This window comes from Melospiza melodia, chromosome 15 (assembly GCF_035770615.1).
Source record: "Melospiza melodia melodia isolate bMelMel2 chromosome 15, bMelMel2.pri, whole genome shotgun sequence".
Lineage (NCBI taxonomy): Eukaryota > Metazoa > Chordata > Aves > Passeriformes > Passerellidae > Melospiza > Melospiza melodia.
In genome coordinates, this window is record NC_086208.1 from 15813346 (window position 1) to 15828365 (window position 15020).

Consider the following 15020-nt stretch of genomic DNA (forward strand, 5'->3'; position numbering starts at 1 on the left):
GTGATTTCCCATCATACTTTAGGACCAGCGAACCGTCCCTTCATTGATGGCACCTTTTGGCTTCACAATAGAAGCCAATTTGTTAGAATTCTTCACAGGTCAGGGGCTGCGTGAAGATGTGGAGGGCGCAGCAGTGGCCGCTGGAAAATTAAGTTGTATTCGCTTGGCAAATTATACGTCTGCTGCACTTTATGGGCCTTGATTTCCTTTCCCCTCTCTCTCCCTCTGCCTTCCCACACCCCCCTCCCCTCCAGCCCCTCCCTCATCCTCTCTTTCCTTTTTTTTTTTTAAATTGGAGAAGCGTGTATGTGAGCTATTGTCACATATCCAGTTAATGTAGGTTAATAGATTGATTCCAGTGACACGGATCATAATGAACAGTAAATTGTTTTATCTCTTAAGTCTTATTTGGTCAGCCAGGAAAACATATGAGGTAATATGGCTTGGACTAAATGGACCGTATAATAGATCTCCCTCTAAAGAATAAGGACAGGGGTGACAGCGCCTCTTATGATTAATGAAAATAATAATGGTCCTGAAATTGAAATTTTTCTAATTTTTTTTCCTTCTTCTCTCTGGGCTGCCACCAAAAACTTCAGCCAGCAGATGATTTGTGCACAATAACCACCTCTGACTTCTCCCTCAACTCCTACTACAAGTTAAGGGAGTGCAGGGGAGGGAGAGTTGAAGAGGGATGGATGGTTGCCTACACTTCTAAGAGCTTGGCTCAGCAGTAGAGTAGCACATAAACACAAACTGCTTGCTTTTAACCCCGGGTTCCAAGCAGATGCTTTCAGGTGCTTGCAGCTTGCCCAAATACGGAATTTCCAATTGTGTCCAAAGGAGTTCCGTTATTTAAGTGCTTTGGAGATATCACAACAAAGCCTTAAACCTTCAGACACATCTGCTTGTTTATTTATGCAGGAACCCCTGCATTTATTGGTTGTGTTGTGTGCAGCATTCAGAATGATTTGTCATTGTTAATGAATATTTACATTTGCTCAGTGTCAGTGCTTCTTGCTGTAACACATGCATAAGAAGGTTAATTCTGCAGCTGTAAAAATAGATTGGGGAAAAATCAGGCCTTTCACAGAGCAGTTATGTTTTTAGGTTTTTTTTTCTTAGGGGTTTCACCAAAGTGCTTCCATTTGGCTCAAAAGAGCTTTCAAAAAAGACTTATGGGCATTTATCTTGAACAGCATCAGATGACCAAGCAGACAACATGAGATCTTTGTCAAGCAGAAAATCTTTAACAACTGTTAATGAGGGTGGGGAGAAGAAATCCAAATGTGATCTGTAGGGCACAAGTGTAAGTGTCAAACACTGTAACCCAGCATGACCAGAGGGATCACTCCAGGGCATTTGTGCACATGTGTGTGGGTGATGCCCTGGTGTCCTCCAGCAAAGCCAAGAGGGAACAGAAATATCACACTGAATATGAAAACAATCTTCAGTCCTTTCTTCAGGAGATTCATATAAAGTAAAACAAAAGCAAGGATCTAGAGAACTATCTCATGGAGCACCATCCTGCGTGAACATGGCAATGTGAATCAGTGTACCTATGAACAAACCAGGATTTTGCACCCCCTCACTACTTTTTATGTTGCTTGTCTTTTTTCCCTCCCTTTTTTTTTTCTACATTTAATTCCTTTTAAGACTGTAACAAACAACACTAAGTGTCTTGTCCTTTTATTCCTCTTTTATCTTTGTGCTTTACAGCTTCTGTGTTGTATCTGTTTTCATTCTTATAGGATCAATAAAAGGTTTGTCACTTTGCAAAGTTTTGGAAACCAGAAATTGCACTTGAGGAGTGGGATAACAGGGGATAACAGGGGCTGTTTCCTGATGCTTCTGCACAGTTGCATCCTTTTTTTTATTTTAATTTTTTTTCCATCTTCCAATATCTAATCTCAGTATCTGCAGTCATGCTTTTGGGTTTTACACTGGCTGTCAGCAGGCAATCAGTTCAGGCATTCAACTTCTTTGGATTAACATCAAGCTCTGCAGTTTGGGTATATTAGCAGCAGGGTCAATCACAGCAGCAGGAAGCAGCCTGAGCAATAAAAAGAAAAAAATAGAAGGAAAAAAGGAAGACTAAAAGGAACCCTCTGAACTTCAATAGTCTGGAAAACCCAAACTGAGACTAAACTTCATAAATATCCCTAATCTCTGGTTTAGAAGCCAGGATTGTTTATGATTCATGGCATTTGATGACATTTAGCAGCATGCAACCCATTACAGCCCTTAAGTCATTACACAACACGGCAGAAAATGTCATCAGGTGCCACAACAACAAGGCAGGTTATTGGAGGGGCAGGGTTCAGTTCAGATTAGTTCAGACTTCTGACGGATGCTAGCCTAGCTCCAGACTGAACCCAAATTCTGCTTGTCAGGTTTATCTCTCTAACAGATCATCCTTGCTTCTCTTTATGTTGTACAACTTCCTCCCCCACAGCTCAAAATCCAAATTCCCAGCTTCTGGTGAAGCACTGGCAAAAGCAAGGATCATTCTTACGCAGGGATTGCATTAATTACTTTTGTAAGAGGAGCTGGGGTCAGTCTGGATCCTCTCTGAATTTGTAGAGGGTTATTTATATATGACATTATGTCTTAATGATCTGCACCTCAAGACACTTCTGCTGGTCTGAGAAGATTACAACTTCCAGTGATGAAATCAAAGTGTTGGAAATTGGTTAAGAAACCCCCAGGATTAGTGAGCTGCAGCAATGTGTGTGAATTATGTGCTTCACAGCCATGTTTCAGGGCACTACAATTAACCTTAATAAAGTTACCAGCATCTGGAAACAAATGGGGCATTAAAAATCTGTATGAAATATTTCGCTGGAGATCCTCCCATAAGTGAGTGGAGGTTGACACACCACATTGTCCTAATCCCCTGCACCAGGGCAGAATTTCCTCCAAGATAAGGACAGTTTACAAATGCCTAGCAATAAACAACCATAGGTAGAAAAGGAAAGAATTTTTTATTGTGTTGTGCTGGCTTTAAGAGCTGGATTCAGAAAAAGTCACCTGCATTTCTTAAATTTGAGCTTGACTGCCAAAACAAAGTCCACACCACCAGGGGAGCTGAGAAGATCCCACATCTCCTTGTGTACCTTCACTTCACCAATCTACCCAGGCTGGGTAGAAATTTCAGAAAAGAGCTGGGGGGCATTTTTCTTTTCAAACCTTGCTGATATCATAATTTCTAATGTTAAAGACCAATGAAGCATCCACAGAAGGGCTGGAGAGTGAGTATTAAGGGTAAATAGATGGTGACCAATGTATCTTTGCAGACTTTGAGAAAACTTTGGCTGTTAGATGCCATTTTGTGTTTTCATCTGATTTATCTGAACCAATTTAGACTCCTAGTAACTAATTACAGTCTGGTTATTTTTTAGAAGCATTTAAGTGGCCTAAAGTTACACAAAGACAAAAAGGCAACATTTTAATCTGCTGACATTGTGCCTTTTCTGGTCAAAAACCAGCAGCAGTCATATACAATTCATTTATTTATTTTGAGGAAGTCTTGGGGTGTAGATATTGGAAGTGATGTATATGCCATGCATAATAAAAATATACATGCATCCCATACATCTGAATATCCTTTCCATTAAATATTGAAGTGGGTTTATATGCACACATTTACATGTAACACAGAGTTGCATTATTTTGTCTCTTATGGAAGGAAAAAAAAGGATATTAAAAAAAATCCAATGACTGATTTTGCTTCTTGAACCAAGTCAAATATTTTCTTGTCAGTATGCTCATAACTTCAGACTGCAGAGGTCACGGCCTTGACTTTCTCCTTCAGATGGTTTGTGAGTGGAATGTCCTTGAGATTAAGGTTCCCTTTGTTTTCCTTGGGAGGGGCTTTGCTTACACTGGCAAGCAGCTGAGACTTGCCAAGGTCCTCCAGACTCTGTTTATTAGATTTTTATCTTCTTATCAGAGTCTTCCTCCTTAAATCATGTCAGCATTTTACCACTCTTCAGGGATTCCTGGTGTTTTATTGTCTCTGAACTGCTTGGGGGGTGGGGGTAAAGGAAGATATCCTAGCAAAAATAACATTTATATAATGGCAGTGATGGGAAAGATTCAACTGTCTCCTTAAGATTTTCATCCCGACCAAAGTGACCAATAACTGGACATCTACTCTGGATTTAATTAAATCTATATTTAAACAAACTCCCATTGATTTTGTTGAGAGTTTTGTGCCTGGGGAAGGAGTTTATAATTTGGTCTGGCATTCCTGCCCAACTCTGATATGAGAAAAAGTCAACTCAGTGGGTTACGGTCATTTTATTGTTTTTCTTGGAAAAGCAGAATTTCTTTTTGTATTATTTTCACATTAAAAGGTGCATTGTGACTTAATAAGAAATTACCAAAAAATATTCGATCTGCTGGTTCCTACTAAAATCAGCCGAATCTATTATTCAAAGTGGATACATATAAGTCTATATATAGAGTTTAATGTGTGCATACAAATATATTTTCTAAAAGATACTCATCTCTATTTTATCTTAAATTAAAAATCTCAAAGAACTCTCAAAGCTCCTCCCAAATCTAGTCTGGAGTAAACCAATTATGAAAAATTATTTTTCCCAAAGCCTGAGCCAGGGAGTGAATAAATCCTTATCGTACACAAAACAAGTGTGTGGGGCATCTCTAGCTTGAGTGCTTTATACTGTGCACAGGAATGTAAATGATCCATGATAAAGACACAGGCAGATCCCAGTTTGTGCCACATGTGCCTACAGATGAGCACAAGTGGAATCTCAAATGGTTTGAAAGCACATGAGCCTCTGGTGTGAAGGTGAAGGCTCACTTTGGGTTCTGAGATGTTAATCCTTTTGAGAAGATGACCTGGAATAGAAAAAACAGAGAGAAAATTCAGCCAGTGCTTCAAAATATTCGAGCAGGTCCTCGTGCAGTGTGAAGCACTTATCATTGTTAAAGGAATCTGCCTCTTGGCATCCGTTAAAGATGTGCTCAATCTGGTCACACAGCAATGGCCATATTACACCCAGAGACAGACACACCAAATTTGTACCAGTCCTTGGAATATATTCATCTTGGGATTGCTGTCACCCTCTGCCAGGGGAATGAATCAGTGGTACTGCTCATACTTTTCTGCTTTAGGTAACTGCTCTTTTGATAATGAATCTTTAATGATAATTGCTCTTCTAAGGAGAGCGTTTTCCACCCTTGTTAAAGCAATACTTTCTTGTGGAAATGTGCTTAACATTATCTCTTCAAGGCTGGTGGTTTTTTCCAATTGATAAAAATCTCCATGGACAGAGACCTGAAAATTTTGGCAGAGAGTCCAAGGCACAGAAGACAAAAATTAATTGTGAAGCAAGATGTATGAGGTGTTATTTCTGATGCTCTCTACAACATGTGACAGTAATGCCTTTAATCCTAATGAACTTTACCTCAGCTAACATGCTATACTTCATAAAATGAGTGAGAAAATATCATTTTTTAACCTTATTCTTTTAGACTGACATGGTAAATCTTCAAAATATTTCCTGTTTAGGGACTACCACAAACCATTCTATGGTTTTGGCAACAGACGTCTTTACAAACTCAACGCAGTTATGGAAATCTTACATGTAATTGCTTGAATTTTCCGAACAGAATTTAACATTTCTTCAGCATTAAACCTTGGAGAAGTCTTTACGCCAGCAAAACCCAGTGAAGCTATGGTCAAAACAAACCCAATTTTGCAAAGTGGTTTAGTCACTATAAGTCCTAGACATGCAACTCCACATGTTCATCCAGCCTTTCAGGAGCTCACTCATCTTTTCTGTGCTGTCTGGAGGAGTGACAAGTGCCTGTCAGAGCTACATGAAGAAGGAACTCACATTTTTAAGGAAATAAATATAAATTGCAAACGAAAAAAACATCAGCAGAATGGCATTTTGTTATTCCTGGAACATAAAGGGTGGAAAGTTTGGGGCTATGCAAGACTATAGGACTGGTGTTGCTTGTAAGTACCTGATTGCAATGTCTCCAGCTTTTTCCTTCAGCTAAAATGAGCTGTACTGAAAAAAAAACAAACTGGGTATGTGTGCCAGGGCCAGCCCTCAGCTCCAGATTTGATCCAGAACCAGCAGGAATGGGAAAGGAAATGAAGGAGTGTAACGGTGCATGTGGGCAGATCTCTGTGCAAGTGTGAGCATGAAAGGCTGCATCACAAACTGAGAAAACATGAAGCTACTGAACTAATCTGGCAACTGAAAAACATGTCAGGGCTGTTTTGGGATTCATTTACTATGGAGAACTGAAATGACAGAGAGGAATTAGTGTCCAGTGAGTTCCCTATGCCATTGCTTCAGGAGAAGGTGCCCTCTGCATAAGCCTAAGGAAATGTAAATATTTTACCAGCAAGTAGTTCCATGACAGCTAGAGCCATGTGCAGGAGCTGTTGCAGCATGTGCCTGAGATGTGACTCTCTCAGTGGAAGTCTATTTACAGGATGGAGCATGTGATTTTAATTGCAAGTATGTTCCTTCTTCCTTTTAAATTCCCCGTGTTTTCGCGTATACCATTAAAAGATTGTCATACGAGCCTTCATTGCATTCTTTGGCATGTCTTCCAGAATGAGAGGAGAAAAGAATCCCTGTCAGTGCCAACAAAATCACTTAGCAAATATGAGAAACAGATAAGACGGCAGATTCAGCATGAAGCAGAGTGGGAGAAGTCAGATAAGAGGAGATCCAAACTCTTGGGCTTTCCATACTCTGCTCATTCTTTTACAGGGCTGACTTTGTTCCCCACATTTTCCCTGGGATCATCTTCCTAATCTGACCTCACCTCCAAAAACTGAGAATTTGGCTTCATTACCTGGGAAAGCTCAGGAAAAGACCAAGAAGAGAATGAGGGATTTAGGAAGAGTCTTGCTGACTTCAACACACACATTTGAAAAGGAAAATATTTCTGGGGACTTTGGGCACTAAGTTCTGCATTTGGAAGTGCAGAGGGAACAATAGTGAAGGTTTCAAGGCATTAGGCTTAATAACACTCAATAATGTAAACCTTTGGATTTATTTGCATCATATAAGCAAACTTAAAGTGATTTTTCTATTAAAAAATTGACTGTATTTTTTATGAGCTCACTGTATATTTCAGTGAGAAATACTCACTGTCTCCTTTTTCCTGCTGCAGGCTGGTGGTGTTTTCCTGCTCCAGGCTAGATCTATCTTTAAAAGGAGATACTCATGGTGGAACAAATAGAAAAAATATTAAAAAACAGGCAAACAAAGAATTACATAACTACAATTAGGGTTTTGTCAGTAATTTATTGTAGCACTTGATAGTTTTGCATTTCTTTCTCATTTTAATGTATTTTATTTCTTAATAAGAATTGTTTCTATTCTTGATTAATGTTTTAACAACATACTATTTAATTTTTGTAGGGCAAATTAGGTCAGAAACCTCAAGGAAACAAAAGGAATGTGATATATCCTTCATATGACATCAAAACCCCTCAAACAACCCTGACATTATAATTTCTTTTTGTCAGTGTCTGTCCACATTTTTCTGAACTTCTGTCATCATATTATCTTATTGCAAATAAGGAACATCAAAACTTAATCTAAACCTTAATGTCCTGGTATGGGATCAGATCCAAATTCCCCTAAAAGTTGAGAGCACTTTGGCGTTGGGACCTACAAAGCTCAATATTTGAGTATAGCCACAAAGTTGTATTTTATGTTCAAAACTGCACAAATTTTCTATACAGGAGTGAGAAAGATAATCTCACAGATTGTTCTACTGAAATTACCAAAAAAATCCATTTAAAATTTAGCATTATTTGACCCTGTGTGATGTGTAGAAGTATTATTTGAGGATTAGACTCCATTCCATAATGAGTATCATCCTGTGGCTTTGACCAATTTGAATTGTACTTTGTTGTTTTATTTCCACTGTACCTTTCCTGATAAAAGAATTTAATTTTCAGACCTAACTGGGAGGTAAGGGACAGATTAACTTAGCCAACATCAGCACAGCCTGCCCTTGGCAAAACCAAGAAAACTTCTCCAACTGGCAGGATAAATCTGAAGAAATTTCACAATTCCTTTTTCCCAGACTTTTTGTGCTTTGTGGTGATGTAGCAAGAGTGTAGAGGTTTCCAGCCTGAAATACCTCCTCATTAGCAGTTTTATAAAGGAAAATCTTCATAAATATCAATAACTCCCCACACTCATATTTTCTCTAATTGCTTTTATTTGCATTATTGAGGATGCTGAGTGTCACGGCACGTGGCTGGATGGGAGACCTGAGAGCTTTCAGGGAAATCACAAGGGTGGGAAAAGCTGCTGCAGAGGCACTAAATTGTACTCTGGAAGTCACACATTGTGCATGTTCCTCCATGCACACCAGCAATGACAAGAGGTGTCTTCTTCAGCCGTGGTGAAGAGCCAGGAGCTTCCCCTGGGTTTGAAGTGGACCTTCATACTCTCCCTGTAATGCATCTCAGCTTTGAATGGCTCTCACTCCCAAAATCATGTGAGCTGAAGGTTCAGAAAGCGACATTCTCTGAGTGGTAGTAAATTGTTGGTGTGTTTGCTTAAACCTACTTGCCGGGATTAGCTCTGTCCCACTTTGTACGTTCTGGATTGAGGGTTAGGCAAGGGTCAAGTAGGTGATTTCAACACTCTCTGATACAGGCTTACCTCCTCCAGTAAAAGGGAAGCTTTTCAACCAATCCAGTCTAATTCTTCCATCTCAAACTCCGCTTTGTTTTGCTTGTGTGTGTAAGGAGGTTTGAGGGCAAGAGGGCACAATTTTAAGCCCCAATTCTCAATTCCATAACATCCATCATTATCTGTCTATGTGAGGCTATTATTGCCTTCCTCACAAAGCCCAATGTTCAAATACACTCAATTCTCCAGAAAAAGCCATGCTCAACTGGACTCTGCCCTTGTTGAAACTGTTCTAACTCTCTCACTCATGTGCACGGTTACAGGAAAGGAAAACACTCCTACCTTAGGCTGGAATTACCTAAATGACCTCAAAAATTGAAAACACAGAACACACAGAGACATCACAGGAAATAGACATCCAACATCTAAACTGAGTAACCTTGTCCAATTTTTTAAAGACCAAACATCACCCTCACCAAAATTTTGATTTGGTGCCAGTGAAGAACATTGGCTGTGAGCAATTGGAAACTTTAAGGGATGGATAAACAAAGAGGTAGGCACAAACACTAACCTTTCCCTCTCACTCATTTAAAAATCAGATATAAGTCTCACTATAGAGAAACTATGCAAAATGAGGAGGTTATAAAGAATTCATCATTATGGCCTTACATTTTATTAGATCATTCCTTTGGCCTGAAATTAGCAATGGATCATAATGTATCTTTAATAATATAAAAAAATCAGTTTTATTCAAGTGACAGAGGTAAAACTTGCAGCGCCAATGTATATTTTCTTACTGTGGTTCTTCTTTAGGTATGCTGACAAAAGTGACTGGAAAACTTATTTGTGTAGTCTACACAAAGCAAATTCTGCATGGATTTGTTCAGGTTCCCAACAGGCACCACTGAATTTCAGGCTGTGCTTTGAACCCCAATGCCAGCTCCTCACCCTGATTCCTCAGCATTGTTTCTCTCAGGGTTTCATTTATGTGCTGTTTCCTTTCGAACAAATTAAAATTTCCTGTTGGTTGGGGAAATATTAACCTTGAATTAATTTGTACTAAGGTTTAGCTTCTGTTCTTTGCCTATATAGGACAAAAAAAAAAATAAAAGGAGAAGGAAATGGAAAGGAGAATGAAAAAAGGAAAAGAAACATGACCTTCCTAAGCCAGGGAGATCAAAAACACACAAGCCACCTCTTTGGAGGTCAAACTGAAAAGATTGACTGGTCCTCAGAGTAACGTGGCGGCCCCTCGACATTTATGGTAAGTAGTAGCTGAGGGAGAGAATTGAATTCTGACCTTCCTAATTCAGCAACAGAGGTAAGAAGTCATCTCCAGCACAGTGGAATTACAGAGCACATAAAGGAACTCCCCCTTCAACATTATTTATTTGGTGAACTCTCTCTGTATCCCAGAAAAGGCTACAGCATGCTTATTTTGCAAAGGGATCATGTTGTTTAGTTCCAAAGCAAGCACATTAGAAGAATTCCACATAGACTTCATAATAAATCCACCCAAGGCCCCAGCACCCAGTTGCTGTTGTGTACAGGGCTTTTTATTTATTTAACCGCCTAAAAAAAAATAAAAATTGCACACATAATGAGAGAATGTCCTTCCCTTACGAGAGGAGAGTTCAATAGTTTAATTTTTGTTAACCAAAATCCCTTGTACTAAGGTAAATTACATTGCATTTTCTATTACTAGCTCTGTTAATTGTCAGGCAATAAGAGTTTATGCACTCATCCAAAGCAGCAGAGAATTTCCCATAATGTTACAAAATAAAACCTGACAAAGCACAATAATCTTTAGTTTATTGATGTGCTGCTAGGCTGTGGAAAGAATCAGATCTGTAATGTGCTTTTGGTTAGGAAATTGGGGCCTAGAAAGATATACTGGGAACAGCAGAGGAATGTCAGGTTCCAAAAATATATATACATATCCATGTGTGTGCATAAAGTAGGGTGTTTTTTCAAAGGAAAATGATGATGAAAGACTTTAACATCAACAGCAAAGGTTCAAAGACTGAAAGAATAGCAAACAAAGAAAGTAAAAAGTGTGTGAATGCAAACAGAACTTGGTGGTTAGTAGTGTTTCAGGCAAAAAGGATATAAAGACAATGTGAAAAAAAAAGGGAGGACAATACCCAGTACATTGGATAGGATGTTTCAATATGTTCAGGTTGAGCCCAAACATATATAGTGAATAAATTTATCTCTAATAGTCCTGAAAGTACATCAATTGTGCCTTTATGGACCCAAAAACTTCTTGGCTTTAACTAAACAGCCTCCCTACAATGAAGGCTAGAAAAACTCTTGGGAAGGTTGGAAATATTATTTGAAATCTGTATTTAAAATAAGTGGGGATTTGGGAAATTCAGCTTTTGGAGAAATGCTGGAAGAAAACCATACCAAGAAATAAATGGACTTTAAATTGCAAGCTCGTGTTTGACTCCAAAAGAACATGATTAGGGATGGTCGTGACCTTCTTTAGTGGCTTCTTTCAGGATCTCTCATGATATGATGGCAAAGAGCAGGCTGTTTCTGGCACCCAAAGCCTGTGCCCACTATATTGACCTTTTTTTTCTAGTTTTGATAGAGAATATTTGTGCTTAGGACAACAAAACAGGGTTTTCTCCATTTTTATAGGAGAGGATTAAAAGATACTTGATTTCTATATCTGCTGTGGTTTGGTGGATAGCTGTACATTAAGGGGAGGTTCTTAGCAATGCAGAAGAAGCTAAAATTTGGAGTTATCCTGTATAGTTTCCACTAAGAACCAGCATGACTCTTGCCCTTTTACAGGCAATGATGGAGCATGATAATGTACATTTCTGCTTCTCAGAGCATTTATTTTAATTACAAGGGCTTATAAACAAATAGGGAGAGGGAAGAGCGGGAGGAAAAGGGGGGGGAGGTGTCTATTGTCCTGATTTTGCATTTAGAAAGTAGAAGAGAAACACAGAGAGAGAGAGAGATCCTCTACCTTGCATAAAAGATGGCAAGGTGATAAATTAGTGCTCTCAACTGAAATTGATTACTTTGTGTTCCTATCCAGTTCATACAGCAGCAACACAGATGCTCTGAAACACAGTAATGACACATTGGAGAAAAAAACCAATCAGGTTGGTCTGGTGGAACATTTCTCCCTTTCTCTCCCACTGGCTCAAGGATAAACCACCTTTTATGTGCCCTGCCTGCACAAGGGCAAGATAACACACCCAGCTTCCCCAAAACTCCCACTTGGAAACTTTTCAGCCAGCCTGAGGACATGAAAAGATAAAATGATGAAAATTGGTGATTTTTTTTTTCTCTTCTGTGCCTGGATGTAGCTCTAATGCTCGAAGGGAGCTGCTTAGGTGGCAAAAGGTTGAAGTAAAATCTAGTCACCTTCAGGCAATTATACCTGAAAAAAACAAGAAACAGGGCATGATTTATCAGCCATGCAGGGTTCCAGATGATACATTCAGAAGCAATGAGTATCAGGTTTTAAAATAATCATTTCGACTTCTGTAATGGGTAATCTGCTTTGTAACTACTACTATTTCATCTTTTCTAAGCTGGGAATTGACTGCTTTCATGGCATAAGGTTTATGACTACTAGGTTTTTCAATAAAAGACAGAATCCTGCTCACATGCCACAGGATATGGGGTAGGGAAAAAGAAAAAAGAAAAAGTGCTGAGCAATTTATTTCTTCTCATTTGTCAGATCTCCATGTACTGAATGTGTAAGGAGAGATGCCAACATGATGGACCATTCAAGAGCTGGAGGACATCAGAATATCACCCTAAATTTCTCCTTCCTATAACTAGACTTTAGAACAAGGGAGAGAATGAAGGAAGGAAGAAGATGAGATTTAGTGTAATTATTCAAACTTATAAATGTTATGAATTTCCAGAGCTATCCCTCTGGTAGAAATGTTCTCTTTAGTGTCAACCTACTCTCTCTTTTCTTCATTTGGCTTTAATAAAGATGATCAAATGAAGTCAAGAGCCTTTCCTGGAGAAAGTCAGCCAAAGGACTGAGTCCTCTTTACCCTCATGCACTGCTGTATGTGCCGTGATGTCTCCCCATTTCTGCCGATTTAAATCAGCTCAGTCTTTGTCTCCAAACCTTTCATCCTGGCAAAGGAAGGACAGAAGGCCTCAGACACCTTTGATCACCTATGAAAAATGCCTTGTAGTCACTGCAACTTGTCCAATCAAGTGGCCTCAAACCAAAGCTGCTCATAAACTTCAAGCAAAGGAGAATCAGAGTTGTCCTTTAAAAGGAAGTCTTTCATTTAGCAGTGACTGTATAATTTAAATGAATGGAGCAAGCCACATAAAATTACACGTTCAAAAATTTAAGTAGACTCTTGTTGAGGTAGTTTTCTTACATTTCCCTATATTGTATAAAATAATAAATTATTTGAATAGTTCTATTATCTGTCCTTAACTGAAACGTACAGTGCCTGTCCTAGTTCCTCAAAAAGCTTGTTAATATGCAATCACCTAGTACAACTGCTAAGTTTTTAAAGGTCACCTATGTTTTATTCATAAAGGGTGGTTTTCTGGAGGGAAAAAGGTTACAGTGTCATGTAATATCATATTCTGATAGAGGCTCAGCTTCAAAAATGTATTTCCTAACAGTTTGTAGTGAAGAAAGGTACATTTGTTTGGGAGCTCTTCGTTTGACTGAGATCTGCCATGTTCCACAAACTGTTTGCTGTGTGGGAACAGCACATCATTTCTCAGACATATTTAAAATATTTAGACATTACTGGTGTCTCTCTTGTTTGCTTATTGCCCCAGTTTCAGGACAAGAGTCATAATGGCCTGATTGCATTTGTTTATTTCCATTTAAAACACTATTTAAAATGATACCAGTGGGAAACTGTGAACAAATTTTGGGACTGGAATTCAGTATAATAACTGCAGTCTAGTGTAAAAAGCAGAAACCCTGAAGTAAGGGCTGACTGTTCAAGTTTTGATATCAAAGTCTTATCTCTGTGGCATTTGTGTCTGTGGTGTGGTTTCTTCTATTTTCTTTATTACAGTGGAATATAAGGTGTTCATAAGTACCTCTTTCACATGTTTCAGAATATATCGAGCATTTAACTTTCATTCAAGAATAAAATATCAAATCAGTGCTACCTCCAACATATGCATTAAATGGCAACTGTTGTCTTTATTCTAGAAAACACCGTTCTGTCTCTCACAGCAAAGCAGAGCATTGCTGTGGAGCCCAGAGCCAGGCTATAAATTAGCTTCCACCCTTCCCATGCTGCAGCAGAGTTTCCATCAGGATGAAGATCCAAGCCTCTGCACCAAGGCTACCTGGCACAAAGGACCAAAACCAAATTTTGCAGAAATACTGATCCATAAGACAGAAACAAGAGTTATGGTTTCCACAAAGCAAGCACTTTAACTTTCAGGGAGGAGTAGGGTGGACATATATTTTATTTATTTGTCCAAGTGTCCCTTTTTTGGTTAACCAGCTGAGATATACTTTCCTCTGGGAAGGACTCACCAAAATGAATTAATGAATTTGGGTTTTGTTGCAGATTTTTGTTTGCCACAAAATGGGTGGTAAGGCTGACTATTAAAAGCAGTTCATATAGGGAATGTGACCTGAGTGAGTTAATTGGCCTATTTTAATGAAAAACTCCCGATATGAAATTTCCAGCACTACTGGCAAGGGTGCCAAATTCAGCGAGGTTATGAAAATAAATGTGAACCCTTCAAAACACTTGAAACACAGGCAATTGATGTAATAAAACCATTTTGCTTAGGACAGAGTAAGCTGACTGTTGTTATTCACTCTGTCTCCAGCTGAACTCAGAGCTAAAAGCCACTTTACTTGCTGATCTGGAGATCTGCTGTATTATTAGCATTTTATTCAATTTTGGGAAACGTGACATTGCATTTGTAAGTGGATGTTGAGGCTCAGCCCTTTTCAAATGGACGAGGGCTTTGGAGTTATTAAATTATTGAGGAAACAGTTTGTCCCAATTTTCAGACCTAACTTGGCTTACTAAACAAATTTCAATGTAAATAAGGTTCTAAATCTATGCATTCATTAGTACTGTTTAACAGCAATGACATTTCTTTGGCAAGAAAGCTTTCTTTGAGAGCCTATTTAGCCTCAGGTCACTTTAGCTGAGGCCCCAATGGCAAAGAGAGAGAAATTTTAAAAAGTGTTCATGTCAATAAAAGTTTTGTTTTCACTTTTTATTTAATGGCCCAGTACAAAACTTTAGTTTGGCAACTGATGGAAAGAAGAGGGCCAGAGTAAAGAATGCATAAGGCAAAATTGAATGGAATTTGGGGTGAGAAAAAAAAAAAAAAAAAAAAGCTGCTTTATTCTATATTTTTATTTCTCATGCCAGA